This window comes from Puma concolor, chromosome C1 (assembly GCF_028749965.1).
Source record: "Puma concolor isolate L17-30 chromosome C1, mPumCon1.1.hap2, whole genome shotgun sequence".
In the NCBI taxonomy this organism is placed as follows: Eukaryota; Metazoa; Chordata; class Mammalia; order Carnivora; family Felidae; genus Puma; species Puma concolor.
This window is the reverse complement of record NC_141674.1, coordinates 18,332,050-18,357,818: the sequence shown is the minus strand read 5'-3', so window position 1 is coordinate 18,357,818 and position 25,769 is coordinate 18,332,050. Positions and strand designations below refer to the sequence as shown.

Below are 25,769 nucleotides of genomic sequence, written 5' to 3'. Positions count from 1 at the left end.
TGCTGTCTCTAAGGCCTGAGGGCCCCGGTGTCCTCTCTGAAGAGTCGCCCGTGGAACTCAGAGTCCTGGAATACCAACACCTCATACCTCACACCCACAGAGCTGAGCACAGGGACCCCCGTCTTTGCAGGAAACCTTGCTTCAATGCCGGGTGAGCCCTGTCTTGAGGCTGACAACCTGGGAAGACCACAGGCGTGCAGGCTGGAAGAATCCAGGGCCTTGGGTGTGTGCGGGGGACCTGGGTCCCCAGGAGGGGGGTGGCGGATGGTGGCCACTTAGCAGGCAGTCATGACTGCTTCTGTTGGGCCCCTCCCCTGTGCCCAGCTCTGTACTTAGGCCTTCACACTCACAGTCTCATCTAATCCGTATGGCACCCATTCTGCTTCTCACCCAAGGAAACTGAGGCTCAGAGAGGCCGTAACCCACCCGGAGTCGCAGAGCTACCAGGGCAGGGTTGGGGCCTGGTCTTCTGCTTCCCAAACCAGACACCTCCCAGCACCCGCTCTGCCCTCCTTGAAGTTGGAGGGAACGTGGAAGAGACCTTTAGGGCGTGCAGAAGAGGCAAGGCAGCGTGAGTCTGGGGTCCAGGGAAGGATGTAAGGGGTATACAGGGGCACCTGCAACACTCCTGGGGGTACTGAGCTGCACGGGGCAGGGAGGCAAGTATGTGAGCATGTGCCTCCGTGGGCCAGTGTGTCCCCAGGAGACCCCGAGGGAGCTAGGCCAGGTGGGGCTGTTGCTAAACACGCTAATAGGTGCTTCATTTCCTTGCCCAGCTGCCCAGAGCCACATCTGTTTACCTACAAACTACACAGATGCCGTGCTCAGCCAAAGCCTGTCCTGTTCAGGGACCACTGATGGCCTCGGGAGAGACAGGCTGAGCCACAGAAGTGGCTGATTGCAGGGGCGGGAGCCTTGGGCTCTGGAGTTCAGCAAGGGAGGGGGGATTCCTAGCTGGGGAGAGTGCCCGATCTTCCCCTCTCCGGTCACACCACAGCCTGGTGGAGTGAGATACGCCCTGAGTGTGACCCTCCTTCCCACAGCAGAGAGGACAGAATGGGCCTGTCCACTCGCAAAACGATCTGCTGCACAGCCACCCGAGGCAACAGATCTGACCCTGCTCTCCCCTGCCTAGACCTTCAGCGGCCTCTCATCAGCTAAGATGAGTGAAGTCCGAACTCCTCAGCAGGTTTTCTTACTGCCTGGCAGCATTTAGACATGTGCTTTCCAATATGGCAGCCACATGTGGCTACTGACTTCTGGAAATGTGGCTGGTCTGAATCGAGATGTGTGATGCCTGTAAAATACCCATGGGACCCCCAGGACTTAGTACAAAATAAAAAGAATTGAAAATATCTCAGTAGGAATTTTTAAACTTTGATTACCTGTTTGATGCTATTTGGAATATACTGAGTTAAATAAAATATATTCTCAAAATGTATTTAGCCTGTTTTTTCTTCTTTTTTTTTTAACTCTTTTTTTTAGTAATGTTTATTTATTTTTGAGAGAGGCAGAGAGAGAGGGAGACACAGAATCTGAAGCAGGCTCCAGGCTCTGAGCCGTCAGCACAGAGCCCGACGCGGGGCTCGAACTCACAAACCGTGAGATCGTGACCTGAGCTGAAGTCGGACGCTCAACCGACCGAGCCACCCAGGCGCCCCTTCTTCTTTTTTTAATGTTTATTCATTTTTGAGACACAGACACAAGCGGGGGAAGGGCAGAGAGAGAGGAAGGCACAGAATCAGAAACAGGCTCCAGGCTCCAAGCTGTCAGCACAGAGCCCGACTCGGGGGCTCGAACCCGTGAACTGCAAGATCACGACCTGAGCTGGAGTCGGACGCTTAACCGGCTGGGCCACCCAGGTGCCCCTTAACCTGTTTCTTTTTACCTTTCATCTTTTTTACTTTTTAAATGTGGCTACTAGAAAATTTAAAACTACGTGAGTGCTTCACAGAGCATTGCACTGGACAACCTGTTCTCTTTGCTGCCTCCCCTACCGACACTCACTCACTCATTCCTTTGGTCGTGCACGCATCCACTCCGTAAATACTCACTCATCGTGTGCTATGTGCTAGAGATGGCCCTCAACAGTGGAGACCAAGAGGAAACGATACAGGCCCTGCATGTGAGCCCACATGGAGCTGAAGGACCACACTTTAAAAATGCCAAAGCCGGGGCGCCTGGGTGGCTCAGTCGGTTAAGCGTCTGACTTCAGCTCAGGTCACGATCTCGCGGTCCGTGAGTTCGAGCCCCGCGTCGGGCTCTGGGCTGACGGCTCGGAGCCTGGAGCCTGCTTCTGATTCCGTGTCTCCCTCTCTCTCTGCCCCTCTCCCGTTCATGCTCTGTCTCCCTCTGTCTCAAAAATAAATAAACGTTAAAAAAAATTTAAAAATAAAATAAAATAAAAATGCCAAAGCCTTTGTGCTGTACACGCCTCATAACGTTACTTGTCTCTCTCGTATTTGTGCTTCTCTCTAGGGTGACCTCCTAACCCCCGTCTGCCTGGTGAATTCCTACTTACACTTCAAAACCAAACCTTCAAATACCTCAAAAACTTATGTCCCATGCTCCCCCCCCCCCGCCAAAAAAAATGCTGCTTCACGAGTTTGTTACGCCCGCCCCTCTTCCCTGCTGGAGTTCTAAACTACCACGTGGTTATGCAATTTTATGACTGTGTCAGTTTCCATGTCACTTCTGTCTGAGATGTTCCCTTTACCCCGCCCCCAGAAATCATCTCACTTACCCCCGTGAATTTCCTTCACCAGCTCTGTCTTGTTTGTGACCCATCCATCTCTCCAGACCCTAAGCTCTGCAAGAGTGGGGAGCTTGTCTTTTTCACCTAGAGGTGACATCCCAGTGCCTGGCACAGTTCTTGGCACCCTAGGAAGCACTTAGGAAATGAAGATGATGCCATATGGGCAGCGGTGCAGGATGCTACAACGGAGGCTCTGGCACCAGACTTCCCAACGGGTCCCGCCTGCTTCTGCCCTGCAATCCTTCATCATGCAGCCACAGCCGTCTCCAAAAACCTCAAGGCTACCCCAATCTAGAACTTACAGTGGTCAACAAGTCTTCTGTACAGTATCTGGATCCTGTAGACCTTTCTACTCTCCTCTCTATTAGGCCCTCCCATCCCTGCCACAGGGCCTTTGCACGTGCCGAGCACTCTTTCCTCACCTACTGACACATCTGATACTTTACCCCAAGCATCACTTCAAATCCCCGTGTCGCGCACTCTCACAACGCCACGTCCCTCTCTCCCCACTGGTTAGTTAGCATCTTCTGTTTGATGACTGTTCATGTCCCATGCCAGATTCAGCTCCACGAGTGCAGGGGCCGTGTCTGGGTTTTGATTTTTACCTTTTGAATCCTTAGAGCCTTGAAAACTGCTTGGCACACCGCAGGTGTGAACACATAGTTGCTGAATGAAACTGGCTTAGTGAAGGGGCTGAGGGTGTTCACCACTGGCTTAGTGAAGGGGCTGAGGGTGTTCACTAATTGCTGGCTGAATGGTCCTATCGAGCCAGGATCAAGCACAGATCATCTGGCTTGTGCTTTCCTGCCACATGTGGCTGCCACGGTGACGCAGACGAGACACGAAGACACAAGACAGGCTGTGAGTGCTGCGGAGCTCAGAGAAAGGGCACTGAGGAGGGTGCCGGGGAGGGGGGGGAAGGCAGGCTGCCTGGGAGGGTGGAGTTTGAGTGGTACTATGTGGTCACTAAATCCTTGGGTTGGGGCAGGGGGTACAGAGTGACCTGGGTCTGAATCCCAGTAATGTAATAGTAGCTGACATTGGTTCTAAGTGCTAGGCTCTCTACTAAGTACTTTATGTTTCTTTGACTGTCTCATCCACCAGAAGTGGAAAGCATATTACCATCTAAATTTTGTATATGAAGAAACCGAGGCCAAGATGCCTGGGTGACTCCGTGACTCGGTTGCCCAGGTTGAGCATCCGACCCTTGATTTTGGCTCAGGTCACGATCTTGCAGTGGTGGGATCAAGGCCCATGTCAGCCTCCACGCCGAGCGTGGAACTTGCTAAGGATTCTCTCTCTCTCTCTCTCTCTCTCTCTCTCTCTCCCTTTGCTCCCACCCTCCTTCTCTCTCTCAAAATAAATAAATAAACATTAAAAAGAAAAAAAGCTAAAGTATGTTCTTTAAAAAAAAGAAAGATGGGGCGCCTGGGTGGCGCAGTCGGTTAAGCGTCCGACTTCAGCCAGGTCACGATCTCGCGGTCCGTGAGTTCGAGCCCCGCGTCGGGCTCTGGGCTGATGGCTCGGTGCCTGGAGCCTGCTTCCGATTCTGTGTCTTCCTCTCTCTCTGCCCCTCCCCCGTTCATGCTCTGTCTCTCTCTGTCCCAAAAATAAATAAACGTTGAAAAAAAAAATTAAAAAAATTAAAAAAAAAAAAAAAAAAAGAAAGAAAGAAAGACACCAAAGCCCAAGGAGGTTAAATAACTTGTCCAAGGTCATCAACTGAGATGGGGCACGAACCCAGGCAATCTGACTTAGCGTCTGTTCCATATTTTGAGGGTTCAATGTTAAGAATAAGCATGTAATGATCGCTTAGTATGTGCCAAGCAGTTTTCTAAAAACTTTATAAGTTTTATTATTATTGGTATTGCTATTATATTTTACTGGGATTTTTTTTTAATGTTTATTTTTGAGAGAGACAGAGCACGAGTGGGGGAGGGGCAGACAGAAAAGGAGACAGAATCTGTCAGCACAGAGTCTGACGTGGGGCTCGAACCCATGAACTGTGGGGCCATGACTTGAGCCAAAGTTGGATGCTTGACCGACTGAGCCACCCAGTCGCCCCTACTGGATTTTTTTTTTTTTTTATGTTTGTTTATTTTGACTGAGAGAGGTAGAGAGAGGCAGTATGCACACAAGTAGGTCAGGGGCAGAGAGAGGGAGAGAGAGAATCACAAGCAGGCTTCTTGCTGTCAGCACAGAGCCTGACGTGGGGCTCGAACCTACAAACTGTGAGATCATGACCTGAGCTAAAACAAGAGTCAGATGCTTAACCAATTAAGCCACCCAGGCGCCCCTTTTACTGGGATTGGGAGAAGCCAGCACCCTGCTCTCTCAAGAATCCCTGTTACCTATCCATGTGAGAGGTTTGAACCCCAGAAGCATCAAAGCCAGATTGACCTGGCTCTCCTGGGTGCCCTTTGGGAAGTTACTTAACCTCTCTGTACCTCCGTTCCTTTCTGTAAGATCAAGGTAATGAATGGGACCTTCTGGATAGGGTTGCTGTTTTGGGGGGAAAGGAGATCATGACTACAGAGCCCCTGGGGTAGGGTTTGGCACAAAGCAGAACTTGAATACATTGACTTCTGTCCCCTCCGCCCCATGTAGGAAGATCTCCCCAAACCCCCCGTCTCACCAGAATCGAGGCTAAAATCAACAACTGATCTAGAACCACCAAGATCCTGGAAATCCGAGGTCAGTAAGATGAGGGAGGGAGAAGAAGAGAGGAAAATGTTAAGCTAGTCAGTTTCAAACTGTGTCCAGGATTGAGAAAAATGAGTAATTATAATGTATCTCCTTCTTCCTGCTGTGTCAACTTGGGGTTATATAACTGAACCTCTCTGTGAGGTACCCCTTGGGGGCCTCCAGGAGGCAGGGTTGGCCGTGACATAAATAAATATTTCTGTGCTCTCTGCCCTGGGCTCAGGTTCTGAGCAAACACCACAGCCTGCAAGGGAGGCCGAGACAGGGAGGAGACTGGGTGTGGAGTGAGTTCTGGGCTGGGAGTCAGCAGACCCGTGTTCAGGGCCTGGCTCCGTGTCAGAGGACGTGGACATTAGCTTTCATGGGAGAGTGACCTGGGAGGAGAGACTCCAGTATGGGCTGGGAGCCACAAATCCCTCGGTCAGTTCTCTTTCGCAGATAGAATAAAGGCCCCGCCCCTCCCCTGGCCTGGCATTCAAGGCCCTTCACATCTTCTCCTGCCCCTTCTCCCGTTCCACCTTGGCACCCACACACCCCGCAGCTTGGCTCTTTGGGACTCTCGAGTTTTCCTTCCCACAAGGTTTTTCCCCTCTCTTGGCAGGTACCCTGCTCCCTGTGAACTGGCAGTGTGCTACAGTGGGCAGACTTATGGGTTTTAGAGTTAGGACAGACGTAGGGGTTTCAGAGTTCCCCCGGGCTTGGAATCTGCCTGAATGGGGTCACCTTGGGCTTGTGACCGAACCCCTTTGGAGCCTGTTTCCTCCTATGCAAGCTGGGCTTTGTGATTTCTATCTAATTCCTGGTTGCAACAGTCAAATGAGATAATAGCTGTTCATAACAAGTGCCAATGACTTCGCCTTGCTGTATAAACCGGGCATGTGTAAGGGTTTTGCCTACAAGAGTCATTTAGTCCCGCGTGCCAAACCCCCGGCAGAGTGCCTGCACAGTGGGCACCAGAAATGCTGGTTTCCTTTTCCTCCAAGACCTGCCCAGAGCCTCCCCACCAACCTCAAGGAGGTCAATCTCCTCTGAGAATCTTCACAGCATCTCATGGGGACCCCGGTTAGAACACTCGGCATATGGAAGCGTAATTAGTAGACTGGTCTGTCTTCCCTTCTATGCTAGGGGCCCCCTGGGGGACAGATCCTGCCTGAAAGCCGTATTGCCAGCCTTCGGCGCAGGGCCTGCCATCTAAGAAGACACCTGAATGAATCAATGAATGAATGCACACTTCATGGAAGAGACGGGCAGATGCCAAGGAAAGATCAGCTTCGAACGTGCACTGAACTCTCCAGACTCGGGCTCCCTGAGCTCTACTGCACCCCCACCCCACTTTACACAAGCGTTGTAATGCAAAGGGCATATGTCTTCCTTGACTTCTCTAGAAGAGGTAACACCTAAGGAAGGACCGGGTGAGAATGACCACAGAAAGCTATTACACGTGTATTCTAGACCACGGCAGCATAGACATCTGGACGCCAAGACCCCCTGGATCCCAGGAACGACACCCGAACCCTCTTCTTTGTTCTGACTGGTTCCTGGATGCCTGAGAGGACACATACACTGACCACTGTCTTCAGTAAAAACCCCCAGGCCCCGAACACACACGAGACTCCCTCCCTTCTTTCCTGAGTCTCCCAGTCTGTCTGTATCTGCTCTCTCTACATCTTCAATAACCTGTTTTCACCTCCTGCTGGCTCGCGTTTAATTTCTTTTTAAATGTTTATTTATTTTGAGAGAGAGGAAGAGCGTGAGCAGGGGAGGGGCAGCGAGAGAGTGAGAGAGAATCCCAAACAGGCTCCACGCTATCAGCACAAAGCCCGACGCAGGGCTCGATCCCATGAACCATGAGATTATAACCTGAGCTGAAATCAAGAGTCAGACACTTAACCAACTGAGCCATCCAGGCGCCCCTCGAGTTTAATTTCTATTGTTTATGAAGGACCCTCTAGGCTGGTCCTGTGGGACCCCCTCTGGGTCCCCAGACCCAGCCCGCCAGCATCAGAATGAAGGTAGAAATAGTGGAATTTCCAGGATAGCCAGTGGTTCATGAGTCGGACTTACTTGCGTAGTACCTGGCCTGGTCTGGCCAAGCACCCAGCATACGATAACCATCCAACAACTGCCCAGTGGATTGAGGGCAGAGTGTTTTTCACTCCGTCATGGGGCTGGGATATGCCACTGCGAAGGAACAGAAGCCACCAGCCTCTTCCCTGGGGACCTACTTGTTGCAAAAGGAATTCAAAGTGTAGAACGGCCAAGACCTTAGTCTTCTGCACGGGGTCTCCCTGCCGCTCCAATACCATCGGTCCCTTCTGACTTAGTCTTGGCACCCGACATCTTCCAGGAACTTTTCTCAGTCTGATCCGCCAGCACGCATCTCCTTCTTTCCTCCTGCCCCAGGCAGAATGAGCCACTTCCGTTCTCCCAAACTCACCGGTGCTTCCCAGGATTCCCGGATTCTGGCTGCGCAGAGTTTTCCATCCCACAAGGTCTCCAGCAATGTCTCCTGGCCACTCGTCCCACCAAGAGGCAGAGTCTACTTGTCCACTCCCTGGAATCTAGGCGGGCCCTGTGACAGCTAGCACCACTGGAATATGGTGGGAGTGACACTGGCAGTTCTGGGTACAGCCCTTAGGTGCCATCGTTTGCTTCCTGAGTGTTTGCTCCCGGGAACCTCCCTCTTGGAACCCAGCTGCTATGCCGTGAGAAGCCCAAGGTACACGGGGAGGCCACAGGTAGATGCTCGAGGTGACAGCCCCAACTATGTTCCCAACTGGCAGCCAGGGTCAACAGGTGGCCATGCACATGAGCCACCTCGGATACCCAGGCCAGTCGCCTGAATATCTGACCGAAAGCTGGTGAGACATCCTGAGCGAGAACCTCCCAGCTGAACCTGGTCAACCTACAGCGCCAGGAGACAAAAAATAATAAATTGTTGATTTAAGCCACTAAGTTTTGGAGCAGTTGGCTCCCCAGGAACACGTCTTCCTAACTCCAGCCCGCTAAACCTGCCTCTATCATGAGACCTAATCGCCCCCTCCTCCCCAGGTCACCTTTGCCACCTCTGACCTCTTTAAATAAGTGTTTACACTAATCATGATGACTTTGTATTGAGATTCCGGGACCTACTTTTCCTTTGAAATACGTTACCAGTTTATTTGAAACAGAAATTTCCCATCACTTCTGAAAACAGAAAAAAAAAATTGTCCATTGCCATCAACAGAAGGTAACAAAATAAATTAGATGAAGCAGATCAATGTCGTTAAGTTCCAGCTTTCTAGCTGGACAGTTACCTCCCAGTCAGTGTCTGAGCCCGGGGCTGACCCTCTCTTTGTTGAAAAGATGAGCAAGTTTTGTCGGTAACACTGGAGCCGGACTCCGAGTTCCAGGATCCGGGCAGTTACAGCAGAGCAGCTTCCAGACCCTGGATCGCACAGCTCTGGCCACTGTGTCCTTAACTTCAACAGTTAGGGGCGGCTTTGGGATTCTCTCACTTTCCCGGTTAGAGCAGGCACTGTATATAGATAGCTCCCTGGTCTGGCCAGTCCGTCGTGTCGTGGCATTCTCCAGTCTTTCCAATATGTTTAAAGACCCTCTTCCCACCTAAAATGCTGAGCACCACCACCCCTGCCGCTTGCACTCAGCCTGGCCTGAAGCACCGACTTGCCTTCGTTGTTGCAGGATTCTCCCGGATTTGCTTCTTTCATTATCGAAGCATTTCCTCTAAGAAGATTTTCAGTGTGGGTCTGTGTACTTCCCCTTCGGCAGTTTTATTTACCTAGGAATATTTTTCTTATGACCTCACGTGCGAGTGACAGTTTGGCTGGCTTTAAAACGCTGGATGGAAAGAGTCCTTCTCTTTCAGTTGTTAGTAACTTTGTGACTTCCTTTATCAAGAGTCCATAGTGAGGAACAGAATGGCCATCAGATTCTTGGTTCCTTCGTGAGGGTCATCATCTCTCTCTCTGCTCTTTCTCTTTGTCTTTCATAGTCTCAATTTCACCCCCATCAGTGTGGATTTTCCCTTATTTCTACCATTGGCTCCTCTAGGAACCCTTTTAATCTGAGTTCATCCATGTTTCTTTAATTCTGGAATGTTTACTCTCCATCATCTGATTCCTTATTTCCCCTCTCCATTTCTGTTTTCCTCTCCTTTGGGGACTCCTACTCCTACTTTCCATCTCTCTCTGCTTTTCTTTTTTATTTGTTACCTCATTATCTTTTCCTGCTTTGGGGGGATAATTCTCAATCCGAATTGGCTCTTGACTAGTGAATTCTTCGGTGGGATCCATCCTGATATTTTCACCGGCCTATTCGGTCCTTTATTTTAAATTTTTTTTTTTCAACGTTTATTTATTTTGGGGACAGAGAGAGACAGAGCATGAACGGGGGAGGGGCAGAGAGAGAGGGAGACACAGAATCGGAAACAGGCTCCAGGCTCCGAGCCATCAGCCCAGAGCCTGACGCGGGGCTCGAACTCACGGACCTCACGGACCGGGAGATCGTGACCTGGCTGAAGTCGGTCGCTCAACCGACTGCGCCACCCAGGCGCCCCGGTCCTTTATTTTAAATAGCTCATGTTACCACTTGGTTCTCACCTATGACTTCTTATTCTTGCATTGTTTTACAAATGTCTGCTCTTATCTCCTTAAGTATTATGATCAGGTTTTACTTTAAAATCTTGGTCCCAGGGCACCTGGGTGGCTCAGTCGGCTAAGCATCCGACTTCGGCTCAGGCCATGATTTCACGATTCATGAGTTTGAGCCCGCATCGGGCTCTGTGTTGACAGCTTGGAGCCTGGAGCTTGCTTCAGATTCTGTGTCTCCCTCTCTCTCTGCCCCTCCCCTGCTTGCGCTCTTTCTCTCTCTCAAAATAATAAACATAAAAAAATTTTTTTTCAAATCTTGGTCCCTCTGCTTCAATAATTCTGCTTCAGATGGAACGTGTTGCTTGGTTTATTGTCCTTCTTTTACAGTAGCTGTATTTCTTAGGTGTCTAATTACTTTGTCAGGTGAGTTCAAGTTCCCCTGGGGGTACCAGCTATCTGGCTGTAAACGAACCCCGGGGAAGGGCCAAAGGCCTAACAGGAGAGGAAAAAAGATGGGCCCCAGGGTGGAGAGCCACACAGACACCCTCGGCCATCCCCTTCCTGCTGCACTCTGCCTGCGTGACTGTCAGGCTGCACCTTTGAGTTCCTAGCTGGGCAGCGGCCTGGGCGAGGGGTAGACTCTCCCAGCGGGATTCCATAGGCTGGGGGTGGGGGTGGTAGGAGGGGTGTTGATGGGGCAGTGAATGCCTCCACCTTTGCCTGTTCTGTTCAAGTCTGCCCCCAGCTTTGACCCGTCCCAGACCACCCCTGGGCTGTAGCTACCAATTTTTGCCCTGTAAGGGCAGGACCAGAAGCAGGTAAGCTTCCCTAAAGAGCAGGACAGAGGAGAGGTTAGGAGGTCAGGCTCTGGGGTCAAACATTCATTCTGTATTGAAGGCTCGTGTGTACCAAGACATCGTGCCGGGTGATGGGGAGACAGTGGGAAACAGTCCCTGCCCTCGTGGAGGTTATGCTTTGACAATCAACCAGCAGACCCCCTGCCACTTGGGCCACTCAGTCTCCCTAAGCCTCAGTTTCTTCATCTGCAAAATGGAGATAATCACAGTATCTATCCGTAGGGTTACCGAGGCTTTTAGGAAACATGCGCGCTCAGGGATTGGCACAGCACCCCGCACTCGGAGAGCGCGCAAATGTGTTAATTATTGTTGTCGTTATTATTATGACCAACGATACTGATTTCGGGGCTTAGGCAGGAACTTGGAGCTATTTCTAAAAAATAAATGAATCCCCTTTGTCCTCTGGGCAAACCAGTTCTCCTTAAGGTCCGTGACATGGAGAAAAGCCCTAGGTAGGGCATCTGGAGTTTTTGAGAAAGAGGATTCAGCGGGCTTGACCTTTAAAAAGTTTTGGTCAAGGGGCACCGAGGTGACTCAGTCGGTTTAGCATCCAACTTCGGCTCAGGTCATGATCTCACAGTTTGTGGGTTCGAGCCCCATGGAGGGCTCTGTGCTGACAGCTCAGAGCCTGGAGCCTGCTTCGGATTCTGTGTCTCCCCCCCTCTCTCTCTCTCTCTCTGCTCCTCTCCCACTAGTGCTCTCTCTCTCTCTCTCTCAAAAATAAATAAATAAATAAATAAATATTTTAAAAAATGTTTTTAAAGTTTTGGTCCAAAACCAGCAAGGCAGGGAGGGGGTTGAAGGGTGGGGGGCGGGGGGGGGGTGGGATATACAAATCAAGTTTCCTTTTCCAGAAAGAACTATTAATACCACTCCAGGTGGTACGGTTTCAGATAACCAGTCCTTTCCCCCAGTTCTTTGTTCATTTTTTTTTTTAACTGCTAAAGAGCAGGGCAGGGAGGAGTTAGAACTTCACAGCGACCCCACGGGCGTCGGCTGGATTTCCAGGCCTATTAGCTCTGGGGCCAACGTTGCCACTGGGCACAGGAGACAAAGCCCCGGGGCCCGCAAAAATGTTTCCATTTCTTTCAAAACAGAAGAAAAGAGGAACTTCTAGGTTGAAGAAAATGTTTTAATATACCAATGCAGTGGGGCATTGGGGAGACATGGGGAGACAGTGGGCTCCCCACTAACCAACAGGTGGCTCAGTCGGTTAAGTGTCATCTTGGTTTTGGCTCAAGTCATGGTCTCACACCTTCGTGGGTTTGAACCCCGGGTCAGGCTCCACACTGTGCGGAGCCTGCTTGGGATTCTGTCTCTCCCTCTCTCCACCCCTCTCCCACTCACGCTGTTTCTGTCTCTCTCAACATAAATAAACTTCAAAACTATATATTAAATATATATATTACTTAAATATAGATTCAATTAAATATTAAATATATTAAATTTAAAAAATTAAGTTTGAATTTAAAATTAAATATTAATTATTTAATTAATTATTAATTAATTATTCAATGCAGTCGTAAATAAAACTTTTGATATTTTTATGGAGGAAGGGGCCCTTGAAGGCAGAACTGCCTAGGAAAGTCAGGATGCATCACTGGTTACCTCTGTGACAACCAGAAGGTTGCACATGTCTCCGAACCTTGGTACGGAACTAGGGAATCCTCCTAACTCGCTTCCTGGGATGCTGTGGGTGTTACAGGGAGGGAGGCATGCCGGGAGCATTTAGCACCATGTGGGCGCGCCTTTGTTTCCCTCTGTGACCTGCAGGCTGAAACCTTAGAGAATCTGGGGGAGGGGGATGATGGGATGAGGTACAGCAGTGGGGGAACTAGTTACACAATTGCTTTTGACAGCACAAGAAAGAGACTGAAGAGATACCCCAGGTGCAGGAATATACAGAAGTTTCCGAGCAAAGCCAGGGTGCTGTGCTGGGGGGTCTGCAAGAAACTGGGGGTGTGTCTGAATCCCCAGTGCAGGCCGGGGGCGTTGGTAGCCCTGGAGAAGTGGGATGAGTGAATGGTGTGTAAACTGTGGAGGAATTCAAAAATTCAGAGGCTCTGTTTCTGATTCTGTGTCTCCCTCTCTCTCTGCCCCTCCCCCGTTCATGCTGTGTCTCTCTCTGTCCCAAAAATAAAAATACACGTTGAAAAAAAAAAAATTAAAAAAAAAAAAAAAAAAAATTCAGAGGCTCTTTGCCCTCCAGGTTGGCTCCACAGTTCCCAAGGCACAAGTTTCTTAAAAGGGGAAGAAAGGGGCTCCTGGGTGGCTCCGAGGGTCAGGCGTCTGACTTCCGGCTCAGGTCATGATCTCAGGGTCTGTGAGTTCGAGCCCCACATCCGGCTCTCTGCTGTCAGCACAGAGCCTGCTTCAGATCGTCTCTCTCTCTCTCTCTCTGCCCCTCCCCGCCCCCCTCCCCAAAATAAATATTTTAAATAAATAAATAAAGGGGAAGGGAAGCTAATATCTATTGAGTGACTGCTGTGGATAGTTTTCTCTCTAATAAATTAGGGAACTGAGGCTCAGAGAGGTGTCATGGCTTAAACAAGACCCCACAACTCCAAAGCAGAGGTCCAAGCCCTTGCTCCTCGCCCAGGCCTGCTGCTGACTTCTGCCCAAGGCTGGCCTGGAGCAGGGCGCACCGGCTCTCCGGGGTCTGCACCACCTGCCCCGCTTCCTCAAGGCCCCCAGCAGCCACCATAGGATGTGGCAGTCCCACCAAGGGCCCCAGCGGCTCAGGAATGGCGGCCCAGGCAGGAGGCCGCTCACAGCAGGCCCTGAAGCTGGCCGAATTACAGGCCTCTCTGTCTTAGAGACTGGCACACCCTCTTTTCCTTCCTTAGGCCAGCCTGCAGCCACCACTCCCGGGAGTTCAAACCACAGGAGAGGTTCCCACCTCCCCTGCCACACCTCCCTCAGCCTTACCTACACCCCAGCCCTGCTCAGGAATCCACAGCCGCTCTCTGCCTTGGCTCAGTCCCCCTTCTTCCTACCTACCTCCTCCTGCCTGCCTAGGATCTCTGGTTCCGATAAGGCATTTGTTTGAGGGAAAACAAAGAGGGACCCATCCTGCCAGATCCCAAAGCAAAGAGTGGGATGCCAGAAGCCAAGATGCCAATGACTGCATCAGCAGGCTGGATGGAGGTGGGGAAGGTGATGGGGCAGCACGCACAGGGCTTGGACATTATCCAGGAGAAATAAACAGGCTGCGGCTTCGAGGCCGCCTTCAGGGGCCCTTCGATGGCAGCCTGCAAAGTGTGCATCTGCCCAGGTCCATCTGACAGCAAGAGTTCAGCCTAAGGGGTTGCCTGGGTGGCCTCTGCTTCCACACCTTTAAATGGAGGGTGCCCTTTTGGGGTGCCTGGGTGGCTCGGTCGGTTGAGCGTCTGACTTCGGCTCAGGTCTGATCTCACGGTTCGTGAATTCGAGCCCCGCATCGGGCTCTGGGCTGATGGCTCGGAGCCTGGAGCCTGCTTCAGAGTGTGTGTCTCCCTCTCTCTCTCTCTCTCAAAAATAAGTAAACATTAAAAAAAAACAAATTTAAATGGAGGGTGCCCTCTCTTACTGCCAAGAGTCCCCGTAGCCCTCACACATTGTGACCCTGTGTCCCAGGAGCAGTGGGGAGGGGATCAGTGTGGGTGTTGTTTTCCTTCTCTTCGGACCCCCGCGGGTCTCTGGGGCACTGATTTGTCCAGGGCAAATTGCAAACTGAACAAATGATTATGGAAATTATGGAAAGCGCTATGAGGAGAAGTTATGAACCCGGCTCTTTCGAGGGGGGGTACAGTGCCTCTGATCTCCTGTGGATGTATTCCCCCCCAAACTCTCCCCTCCACCTCCGACCTTTGCTTCTTACACCTTCCTGGTCACCCAGGGGAGGTGGAAACCCAACATCTGCCTTCCGGGACTTCAGAAAAGAGAAAGGCTCTTCACTTCACTTCGAGTGGTTCTATTCCCAAAGACACAGCTCCTCCCGGCCTGAGGCTGGATTGGCCACAGTCCATAGAGGGACAGGGAGCACAGGAACTGGCCTCTAGGATTAGCCGTTGATATAAAACTACTACAGCAGATTCCCCTCAAGTCACAGCACATTCCTCTAACCCAGCTCAGTGCGTGCCTGGCTCGTCACACACACACCCAGCGGTTGGCCTGCTTGGCACCACACTGCCCCCTCTGACCACCTCACCATCGGCCGCACAGACACCAGCAGGGTCAAGGTGAGGAACGCCCCACCCCCACGGAGGGGTCCCGGGGGCTGCTTTCCCTTTTCATCTTCTGCTCCCATCAGGTACCCATGGTCCTTTGCTGTCTCTTGGCCCCCTTCCTTCCTTTCCCCCCATAACTTTGAGATGGTCACTGAGAGGACATGAGAAAGGTATTTGACCTACCCAGACTTCCAGCTCCTTCACCTGTGACCATGTGGCTCCTTCACCAAATCCGTGTGGGATTTGGGATTCCAGGATTTTGGGTGCCCTTCCCTACCTCTATGCTCTGGATATGCTAATCATGTTACCCCTCCTCCCCATAGGAAGCAGGGATCCCGGATCTGTTATTTTGGGCTTTGGTTTACACTATTCCGTCCTCTTAAACCATTGTCTTCTATATCCATACCCTCCTGTTGGGATCTGGCCATTTCTAAATTCACTACTATTGGCTGACTACTCACCACGTGTCAAACAGTTACTACATACCCATTCGTCATTCGTTCATTCAAAAAAAGATGTAGTGAGACCTACTCTATGCCGATATAATGGCAAACCGAACGGACATTGTGACATTGTCCCTGTCCCCCAGGAGCTTCAGTCTAGTGGAAATTATAGCTTATGTTTGTGGAGCGCCTACGATATACAGACTCTGTACTGAGTACTTTATATGGATTATAGTACTTAATCTTTCGGAGAGACAGCTTCTTTTAATGAGTACATCAAACTGAACCACAGAGGAATGAAGGCTTTGGCCCAAGGCTAAGTTAGCCTCCCGCTAAGGGGCGCTGCAGGGATTCCGACACCCAGGTTGACTGATTCCAAAGCACCGGCCCCCAAGCACAGTGCTTTCAATCCCATCTCCTCCGGGAAGCCTTCTGGATCCTCCTCCCAGACTAGAGGGCTTCCTCGGTCCCCCTAAACCAGCCCTAGTATTTGTGACACACCCATCTCCTCCTCCCACCCAGGTCCCCAGGCGGTTGAACAGCAGCCCGTGCCTGCCTCTCTCCTCTGGAGCAGCTTGTCAGGCGAGCCACCCAGCAGCTGCTGCAACGTGTCTTCTGAACTTGCTGATCCGAACCCTAACGTGGCTTTTCATCCCCTAGAATCGCAGATCCTCCTCCCGGAGGGGTGGGGGCCTCCGCATAGGGCCCACCCACCAAGACGCCCATTTCACAGATGAAGCAAACACTGGTCCTGAGCGGTTCAAAGCCCCTTCCACCTCCCGGCTGGCCAGGTCAGCTCCCCTTTCTTCCGGGGAGTCTCAGGCTCTCCGCAGAGGCGTGCTGGGGGGCGGGACAAAGGACCGACTTGCTTCCTCCATGCCGAAGTGTCAACCCCCCAAACGCAGTCCAAGGGCGCTTCTCTGCTCTCGGTTGAGCTTGTCGGGCACTCCGGGCCCCTTTACGCCTGCCCCATCCCCATCTCCAAGCCCCACGGGAGATGATCAACTTTCCTCCCGCCAGCCCTGACCGCTGCCCCCGCGCACACACTCCTGGCCCTCCAACGAAAGTGGGGCGACACCCGGAACCCCTCACTCCCCCCACCCCCTTCGGGCTCTCCTTCGCCCAGGGCGGCCGGCAGGTGGACCGCGGGCCGCCGCGCCGGAGCCCGGCCGCCCGTGTGCCCCCCGCAGACCCGGGTGCGTCCCGGTCCCCCTTACCTGCCCGACGAGCCGCCCGCCCCGCGCCGCCGCCGCCCGCTCGCCCTCCCGCCGGCGCCGCCGCGCGGGCTCTTCCCGCCGGGGATCCCGCCCCCGGCCCCGCCCCGCCCGGCGCAGGTGATCCTGGGGAGGGGCCGAGCTCGCCCCTCGGTCCCACCGCCTTGGGGACCGCCCCGGGGGCGCCAGGGTAGGGACGCTGGAGTGGCGGCGCCTCCCCGTGGTGTCCTCGCGCCTCTCCCGGGCCTGGGTCCTTTTTGGGATTCCAGTTCTGGCTCCTCGTCCGGGGCGCGCAGCCCAGCCGGCCACCTCTTCCAGGTCCGTTTTCTCCAAGGGCGAAAGCGGGGAGAAGTCACCTGACAGATACCGCAGGCCGGATGGAGGTATCTTTAAAGTGGGACTGTGTTCATCTGATTGGAAGGTTTGGGGGCAGGTTGGGGTTTAGACAGCCGCCAGGTGTTACAGCAGCTTTGATAACTAGCAAGGGTCAAAAACTCTGCCCTGGGGAACCTGCCCCATTTCCTCGATCAGACCGGCTGGCTGCCCTACCCCAGCACTCTAACCCTGGCACACCACAGGCCTTCAACCAATATGTACAGAAAGAGGGAAGAGGTCTTAGGAGAATCCCAAGCCCTCTCCTTTTCTAAAGAGGGAAACTGAGGCCTGGGAAGCAGAGGCGAGTGGCCCAAAGTCACATCGAAGGTTAGTGACCGAACCAGGAGTATTTACAGAGAGTGTTGGGTTATGGGCCTACTGGCTTTGCCACGGGCCGCCTGTGAAATGCCATCCAAGCCTTGCCCACTTCCTCCCAGGTTGGCAGAACTGAGTCCACCATGTTTTCACAGGAAACTCCAGGTAGTATTTATTAACAAAGATTGAGAAGTGTACATTCTGAGGGGCACCTGGGTGGCTCCTCCAGTTGAGCGTCGGACTTCGGCTCAGGTCAGGATCTTACCTTGTGAGTTCGAGCCCCGCGTGGGCTCTGTGCTGACAGCTCGGAGCCTGGAGCCTGCTTCGGATTCTGGGTCTCCCTCTCTCTCTGCCCCTCCCGTGCTTGTGCTCTGTTTCTCTCTCTGTCTCTCTCTCTCAAAAATAAATAAATGTTTAAAAAATTTTTTTTGTAAAGAAGTATAATTCTGAGATTCTGCTTCACCAAAGACCTGAGACACAACCCTTGACTTCAAAGAACTTCACTGTGGTGGGAGAGGGGAACCTGTCCACAAAGCAGGGTCCATGAAGAAGGGAGGGGCACCCAGTGACAGTCTGCTCAGGCCCTGGGATCTGAGATCTCTACGGCCACTTCCAGATGCTACCAGAAGCTCTTGCTGGGATGTGCATGGGGTCAAGGGCTCCAAAGTCAGTGGTCTCAGGTTCTAATCCTAACTTCATTGCAAGACAGGATTTTTAAATTTTTTTTTAAATTTTTATTTAAAAATGTTTTTAGTTTACTTATTTTGAGAGAGAGAGAGAGCAAGCAGGGGAGAGCAGAGAGAGAGAGGGAGGGAGAGAATCCCAAGAAGGCTCTGCGCTGTCGGCCCAGAGCCAAATGCGTGGCTCAAACTCATGACCTAGCCCAGAGACCAGTCCAAGAGACGCTTAACAAAGCCACGCAGGTGCTACGATAGGATGTTTTTTTAAACCTTTCTGAGACTCAGTCTCTTTTGGTTCGATGAAGATAATATCCTTATCCCAGTATAGTTCTGATGAGGATTAAAACTGAGATGATGTTGGGGCGCCTGGGCGGCTCAGTCAGTTAAGTGCCCGACTTTGGCTTAGGTCATGGTCTCATGGTTCATGGGTTCGAGCCCCACGTTGGGCTCTGTGCTGACAGCTCAGAGTCTGGAGCCTGCTTCGGATTCTGCGTCTACCTCCGTCTCTCTGCCCCTCCCCTATTCGTGCTCTGTCTCTCTCTCTCTCAAAAATAAACATTAAAAACAATTAAAATAAATAAAATAAAAAGTGAGATAATATTTATAAAATGCTGGATACATGGGAGAATTACTATGCTAAGTGATAGGGGCTGGGGATGGGGATGTGCTAACACAAAGGGGACCTTGACGTCTCTGGGTAGGTCCCCCCTGCATGGGATTTGGTGGTCTTCAGCCATCTGCCATCCATGGCTTGACGCCCCCCCCCCCTTCTGCTTTCTCCCTTAACCCAGACCAACCAAGTCATAGGACACCTGCTATATCAGAATGGCTTTGCACATACTTCTGTTCCTAGATTTAGGAACAGAACCCCTCCCTTCACCAGCCTCCTCCATAAAGAGTGGACCAGGGTCAGACACCTGAGCCAAGCCCAGAGAGGCAGAAGCATGGAAAGGCTCTAGGTAACCTTCATCTTTCTGGGGATGCATTCATTAAGTCCTCCTGAATGTTCACTACAGGCCAGGCACTCTGCAAGGTGGAGAAGAGTCAGCAGAGGTCCCGCCCCACCCTGTAGACCTCACTTTCCAGGGGAGGTGGGGGAAACAGCTGATACTCAAGCACAAAAAGATGGCAACGTGAGAGAGAAAGACAATCTATGAAAAGTCCTTTGAAAGAAATAATAACATGCTGTTGTTGATCCCTATAAGTAGGAGGCAGGGGTCCCTTCAGGGGAGGAAGGGTAAGGACCACCTACCAGGAGAAGACAGGTGAGCTGAGCCTGAAGGATGTTAAGAAGAAAACCACAGGCCCAAGATGGAGTCACTTATGCTAGGCCAAGTCACAAAACTCAGGATTAAACCTAATCTAATTGCAGTTTCAACCTCCCCCAGAAATGTAGCCTTCAAGGATCAGTCAGGAATTTTCTGGTCAGCACCAGTGAGGTAATCTGTCACAAGGGCCCTCTCTGTTCCCCAAAGAAAGATGAGGTAATCTGCATGATAAAACGCCCTGTTCTTCCCTTCCCCTACAGGGAAAATGACCTTGCCTGAAACAATACCTTTTCTTTTTTGCTAATAACTTCCTTTCCCCACCCTCCTTCCTATAGAAACCTTCTGTTTTGTGTGACTCCTCAGAGCTCCCCTCTACTTACTAGGAGGGATGCTGTCTGACTCGTGAATCCCTTAAGAAAGCCAATTAGATCTTCAAATTTACTGTGTTGATTTTTTTTTTTTTTTTTTAACTAGGACAAGCAAGAAAGTACAGGGAACACTAGAGCAGGAGAGCATTCCGGAAGGAGGGAAAGTCCAGAAGGCCAATGTGGTTGACCAGAGTAGGGGTTGAAGGCAGAGTAGACAGGATAAGGATAAGGTCAGAGGCAGGCAGAGATCAGATCTTGTGAGGTGGTCAGATTTGGGAGATATTCTGGAAGACAGGCAGACTGGAATTGCTAACGGGGAGGAAGATGCAGAGAAGGCCACGGGATGGTTGCTGATGAGTCAGTTCATGTCCTGAGCAGTGGAGGCTTCCACAGCCAGAATCACTGACCCTCCTTTTGACTGAGCTGGACACAACTCAGACACCTTCCAGTCTCCCTGGGGTTTTACACGCATAGAGCCTGAGCCCAGGGCGGGCAAGGAAACGTGCCCCTGTCCTGGGTGGCTCCCAGTACAGAGCTGGCCTGACCACGGGCTTTCATTTTTACTTGTTGGGCAAATCAGTGGTGAACTGGAATAAAGGAAACCTCATTTGAAATGGAGTCGGAAGGCCGGAAGGGGCAGCTCTTACCCTCTACCACTCCTTACCGACTGCAGAATCAAGAGAAAGGCAATACCTTATATTCCCCACAGAAAGAAGCCTGCACTTTAGTACCCCAGCATTAGGAAGGAAGATATTCTCCTTGCCTGGCAACAGCCCAGCCAATGAGAGACTGGCACAACTCAGCCAATGAAAAGCCATTACATTTGAACTCCTAGTTTCCTCCAATGAAATTTTTGTCTATAACAGCCCCTCCCAACTACCCCCTTCCCTCTATAAAAGGAAGTTCTTCTTTGTTCACTGGAGTTGCTTATGGTTTTGCCATGACTTGCATGTCCTGAATTGTAATTCTCTGCTATTCCTGAATAAGCCTATTTTGCTGGTGAAATAACTGGCAGTTTTATGTGTAAGGTTAACACCAGGAACAGGGCATCTAAGGTGCTACATCAGGCAACAGGAACAAAATTACCAAGTGATATTCCACACGTTGTAAAAACTAGAAATGACTACAATTCCAAGTGATGGAGAACGGCCAAGCCAATTGTGCTTCATAACAGAGGCACCAGGCATACAAATACTATTTGCAATTTGTGGAGATGTGTGGATGTGATGTTGTGATCTATAGTAAATATATATTTTGGTTTTTGTCCATGGTTCCTGGCTCACAGCTCCCCAGGCCCTTATAATTTCCCGATGAGAGCAATAGAGACATCTTTCGTTATAATAGTTGGCTTTTGCCCTCATTCCTGAAATCGCTTCAGAATAATAGGGGTGAAATGGGCGTCTTCCGTTATTTATAACAAGCCCTTTCCAACCACACCTGAGTTTATTTTCATGAAATTATTTTTGGAAAGTCTCTAGTTCACCCAAGGGTGGAAACTGGTTGCCAGAACCAGCCAAGTGATTAGAGTTGGCCTTTTATTGTCCTTCCCCATCCAAGGGGGGAAGAGGCCTGGAGGTTGAATCAATCACCAATGGCCAATGGTTTAATCAACCATGCCTGTGTAATGAAGCCTCCATTAACATCCAAAAGGATATGGGGCATGTGGGTGGCTCAGTCAGTTGGCCTCTGACTTCAGCTCAGGTCATGAAGGTTCATGGTTTGTGAGTTCGAGTCCCACATCAGGCTCTCTGCTGTTAGTCTAGGGCGCGCTTGGGATCTTCTGTCTCCCTCTTTCTCTGCCCCTCCCGCACACATGCTCTGTCTCTTTCAAAAATAAATAAACATCTAAAAATTAAAAAAATAATAATCCAAAAGGAGGGAGTTTGGAGAACTTCCAATTTGGTAAACACAAATATGTCCCTGTTCCAGGAAGTGTCATACCCCACACTCCATGGGGACAGAAGCATCTGTGCTCAGGACCCTTCTAGACCTCACCCTATATATTTCTTCACCTGGCTGTTCATTTGTATTCTTTAATATCCTTTGTAATAAACAGGTAAATCTAGTAAGTAAACTGTTTGCTCGAGTTCTGTGTGCTGCTTTAGCAAATTAATTGAGCCCGAGGAGGGGACCATGGGAACCTCTGATTTATACCAGTTGGTAGCAGAGGTAACAATCTGGACCTATGATTCGCAATTGAAGGTGGGGAGAAGGAAATAGTTTTGGGGGACTGAGTCCTTAACCTGGGGGATTTGATGCTAACTCCTGGTAGATAGTGTGAGAATTGAGTTACATTAGAGGACACCTAGTGGGTGTGGCAGAATTGCTTGATGTGGGGACCCCACCTCCCCCCAGCACACATTCGGTAACCAGAAGTGTCAGAAGTAAAGCAATTTCTTGAGAGTAGAGGAGACACAAGAGTGTGTTTATCCATTAGAGTATAGAGGTAGAGAATGAAAATGGCACACACAAACTCTGACGATATAAAATATAAGTCCATATGCTGATTAAGATGTGAAGGGAGGGGCATCTGGCTGGCTCAGTCAGTGGAGCATACAACTCTTGATCCTAGGGTCCTGAGTTCAAGCTCCACATGGGGTACAGAGTAGAGATTACTTAAAAAAAAAAAAACCACTTAAAGGGAATTTGGTGGGATATAAATGTGGCCATCTTCCATGTTCTTTTCCCTGTAAAGATGATAATGTTGATATAAAACAGTTTCATAAGTCAATGAAAATTGCTTACAAAATTACCCAACAAACCACCCCTGTTTCAGATGTACCATATGGACTCTTAGCTGCTTGGAGATTTAAAAATAACAAAAAAAACCCTGCTCTTTCCACATGGAAAATACTCAAATGCTCCAACTCATCCTTTCTTTGTCAGCAGAGGGTATTTTGCCACAAACTAGCCTCCTGAGCACCTGAGATTTTTTTTATTTTGTATTTTTTTAAGTTTATTTTTTAAATAGGCTTTTTAAAACCTTTTTTAAAATGTCTATCTATTTCTTTTGAGAGAGAGAGAGATGGAGAGACAGAGCTCGAGCCAGGGAGGGGCAGAGAGAGAGAGAGGGAGACACAGAATCTGAAGCAGGTTCCAGGCTCTGAGCTGTCAGCACAGAGCCTGACGTGGGGCTCGAACTCACAAACCGGGAGATCATGACCTGAACTGAAGCCATATGCTTAACTGACTGAGCCACCCAGGTGCCCCTAAAATTTATTTATTTATTTTGAGAGAGAGAGAGAGAGAGCACACAAGTGTATGAGAGTGGAGGAGGGGCAGAGAGAGAGAGAGAGAGAGAGAGAGAATCCCAAGCAGGTTCTGCACTGTCAGCACAGAACCCAAACTGGGGCTCAATCCCATGAACCGTAAGATCGTGACCTGAGCTGAAACCAAGAGTGGGATGCTTAACTGACTGAGCCACCCAGCTGCCCCTGAACACCTGAGATCTTACCTCCCAGCCAAGACTGTGCAGCTCTCACTTCTCCCTTCAAAGCCTTAATCTGCTGTTTATGGTTTTTGAGATGGTTGCCGGGGAAACCAGACAAATGTCAGGTAGGATTAGAATGCAATTTCAGGGGCAAGACAAAGCACAGAGAATCATGAATCCAGACAAATCCAGATCCACACTAATTAGTTCAGTCCAAAAAAACAAAAACAAAAACAAAAAAAGAGAAAGCAAACATACCTAGACCAACTGGTTTTGAAATCAATTCCTTGTCTCGGAGTGCCTGTGTGGTTCAGCTGAGCGTCCAAATTCAGCTCAGGTCATGATCTCACGATTCATGGGTTCACGCCCTGCACTGGGCTCTCTGATATCAGTGTGGAGCCTGCTTCAGATCCTCTGCCCTCCTTTCTCTCTGCCCCTCCCCTGCTCACACACACACACACACACACACACACACACACACACACTCTCTCTCTCTCTCTCTCTCTCTCTCAAAAATAAACAAACATTTAAAAAAATCAATTTCTTGTCTCTCAATCAAGAGGTGGAGAGTAGCAAAGTCCAAAAGACTCAGAAGTTGTAGTTCTTAATTAATTACCTACAGGGCATAGCATGATTTTCATGTGACTCTTTCCCCAGATAAATGTGGACCGTGTAGTACCCAGGGATGCAATTGTGAAACGGAATAAAGAGAACTTCCAATGAAATGCAGTCGGGAGGCCAGAAGGGACAGTTCTCACCTCCTACCAGAGGCCTCAGTTGCAGAACCAACAGGAAGAGACCTACTTTGCATTCCCAACAGGAAGAAGCTGCACTTTACCACCCCAGCAGGAGGAAGATTTTCTCCTTGCCTGGCAACAGCCCAGCCAATGAGAGACTGTTCCAACTCGGCCAATGAAAAGCCACTACACTTTGAACTCCCAGTTTTCTCCAGTGGGCTTTGTGTTTATAACAGCCCCTCTTAACACCCTCTATAAATGAGGGTTCTTCTCTGTTCTCCCGACGTGCCTATGACTCTGCCATAGTTTATATGTCCTGAATTGCAATTCCTCTGCTCTTCCTGAATAAGCCTATTTTGCTGGTAAAATAACTGACAGTTTTATCTATAAGGTTAACAAGATCCAGTGGAGGTAGGCATCCCTTTCCATGAACTGTTGCCCTGCATTTGGGTTAATTCCCATTTTACCTCTGGGAGCATCGGGGTGATGGAGAGTGAGGAAAGAAGAGAGTTATGGGGCCAAGCCAGGCGTCTGTAACCCCCAACAAGCCACCTGATCTCCCTGGGCCTCTTTTTCATCTGTAAAATGGCAGGTTGGACTGTTTGGTCTCTGAGGGCTCTTCCAGATCCATGGTAAGTTTGATTATCTTAACAGCTGTTTTGTTTAATGTTTATGTATTTTTGAGAGCAAGAGAGAGACAGAGTGTGAGCAGGGGAGGGGCAGAGAGAGAGGGAGACACGGAATTGGAAGCAGGCTCCAGGCTCTGAGCTGTCAGCACAGAGCCTGACGCGGGGCTCGAACCCATGAGCCGAGAGATCATGACCTGAGCCGAAGTTGGATGCTTAACCCACTGAGCCACCCAGGCGCCCCTGTCTTGACTGCCTTTTTAGACAGCCGGCTCAGGTAATCACCAGGCAGTTTCCTCATTTTGATGCTATGTTTTTTAGGAAGCCCATGACTCAGTGCATTAGCACAAATCACTTGCAGGTGACTACAAGGGAAAACTGTTCCCAGGATGACAAAGAGAGGCTGTAAATGAAATTAAGCCTTTGGCCATCAGCAGAAGGTGCTCTCCCTCCCCTTGGCAAGGAGCCTGCACTTTTATCTTGACGGTTCTGGGAGCTCTTTCTGGTGGCAGCTAACTCATCTTCAGCTTTCTCAACTGCCGAATTCCCCCTCCCCCGGTACCTCCTGGGTCCACTCGAATACCACAGTCACCCTGGGAAACCTGAACAAGCGTAGACAGAGCCATAAGAACACACGGAGACAAGATGCAGTTCAACAGCTACTCCGTGTACTTGCTGTGCGACCTCAGGCAGTCTTCTAACCTCTCTGGGCTTTAGTTTATTCTTCCATGGTTCATTTTTTTTTTTCAGTTCAATTTTTTTTTTATTATTTATTATTATTTTTAAATTTACATCCAAGTTAGTTAGCATATAGTGCGATCATGATTTCAAGAGTAGAAACCAGTGATTCATCCCCTACGTATAACACCCAGTGCTCCTCCCCACAAATGTCTTCCTCAATGCCCCTTGACCATTTAGCCCATCCCCCCCCACAACCCTCCAGCCACCCTGTTTGTTCTCTATATTGAAGAGTCTTTTATGTTTTGCCCCCTCCCTGTTTTTATATTATTTTTGCTTCCCTTCCCTTATGTTCATCTCTTCCGTCTCTTCAATTCCACATGAGTGAAGTCATATGATATTTGTCTTTCTCTGACTGACTACTCTTCTATGATTCATTAATTCATTCAACCAATATTTACCGAGTGCCTGCTATATGCCAGCAGCGAACAGAAGAGACAGTAATCCCTGCCCTGATGAA

General features: G+C 50.2%; 1 protein-coding gene across 1 annotated transcript in view; it reads right to left on the bottom strand.

The window, feature by feature from the left end:
• Nucleotides 1-16,865, bottom strand: part of NCMAP (non-compact myelin associated protein) — a 42,561-nt gene extending 25,696 nt beyond the window's left edge. Inside the window, exon 1 of the mRNA XM_086716059.1 lies at nucleotides 16,776-16,865. The gene's annotated coding sequence lies outside the window, so the exon portion shown is untranslated. The remainder of the gene's footprint in view (nucleotides 1-16,775) is intronic.
• Between the last annotated feature and the right edge of the window lie 8,904 nt (nucleotides 16,866-25,769).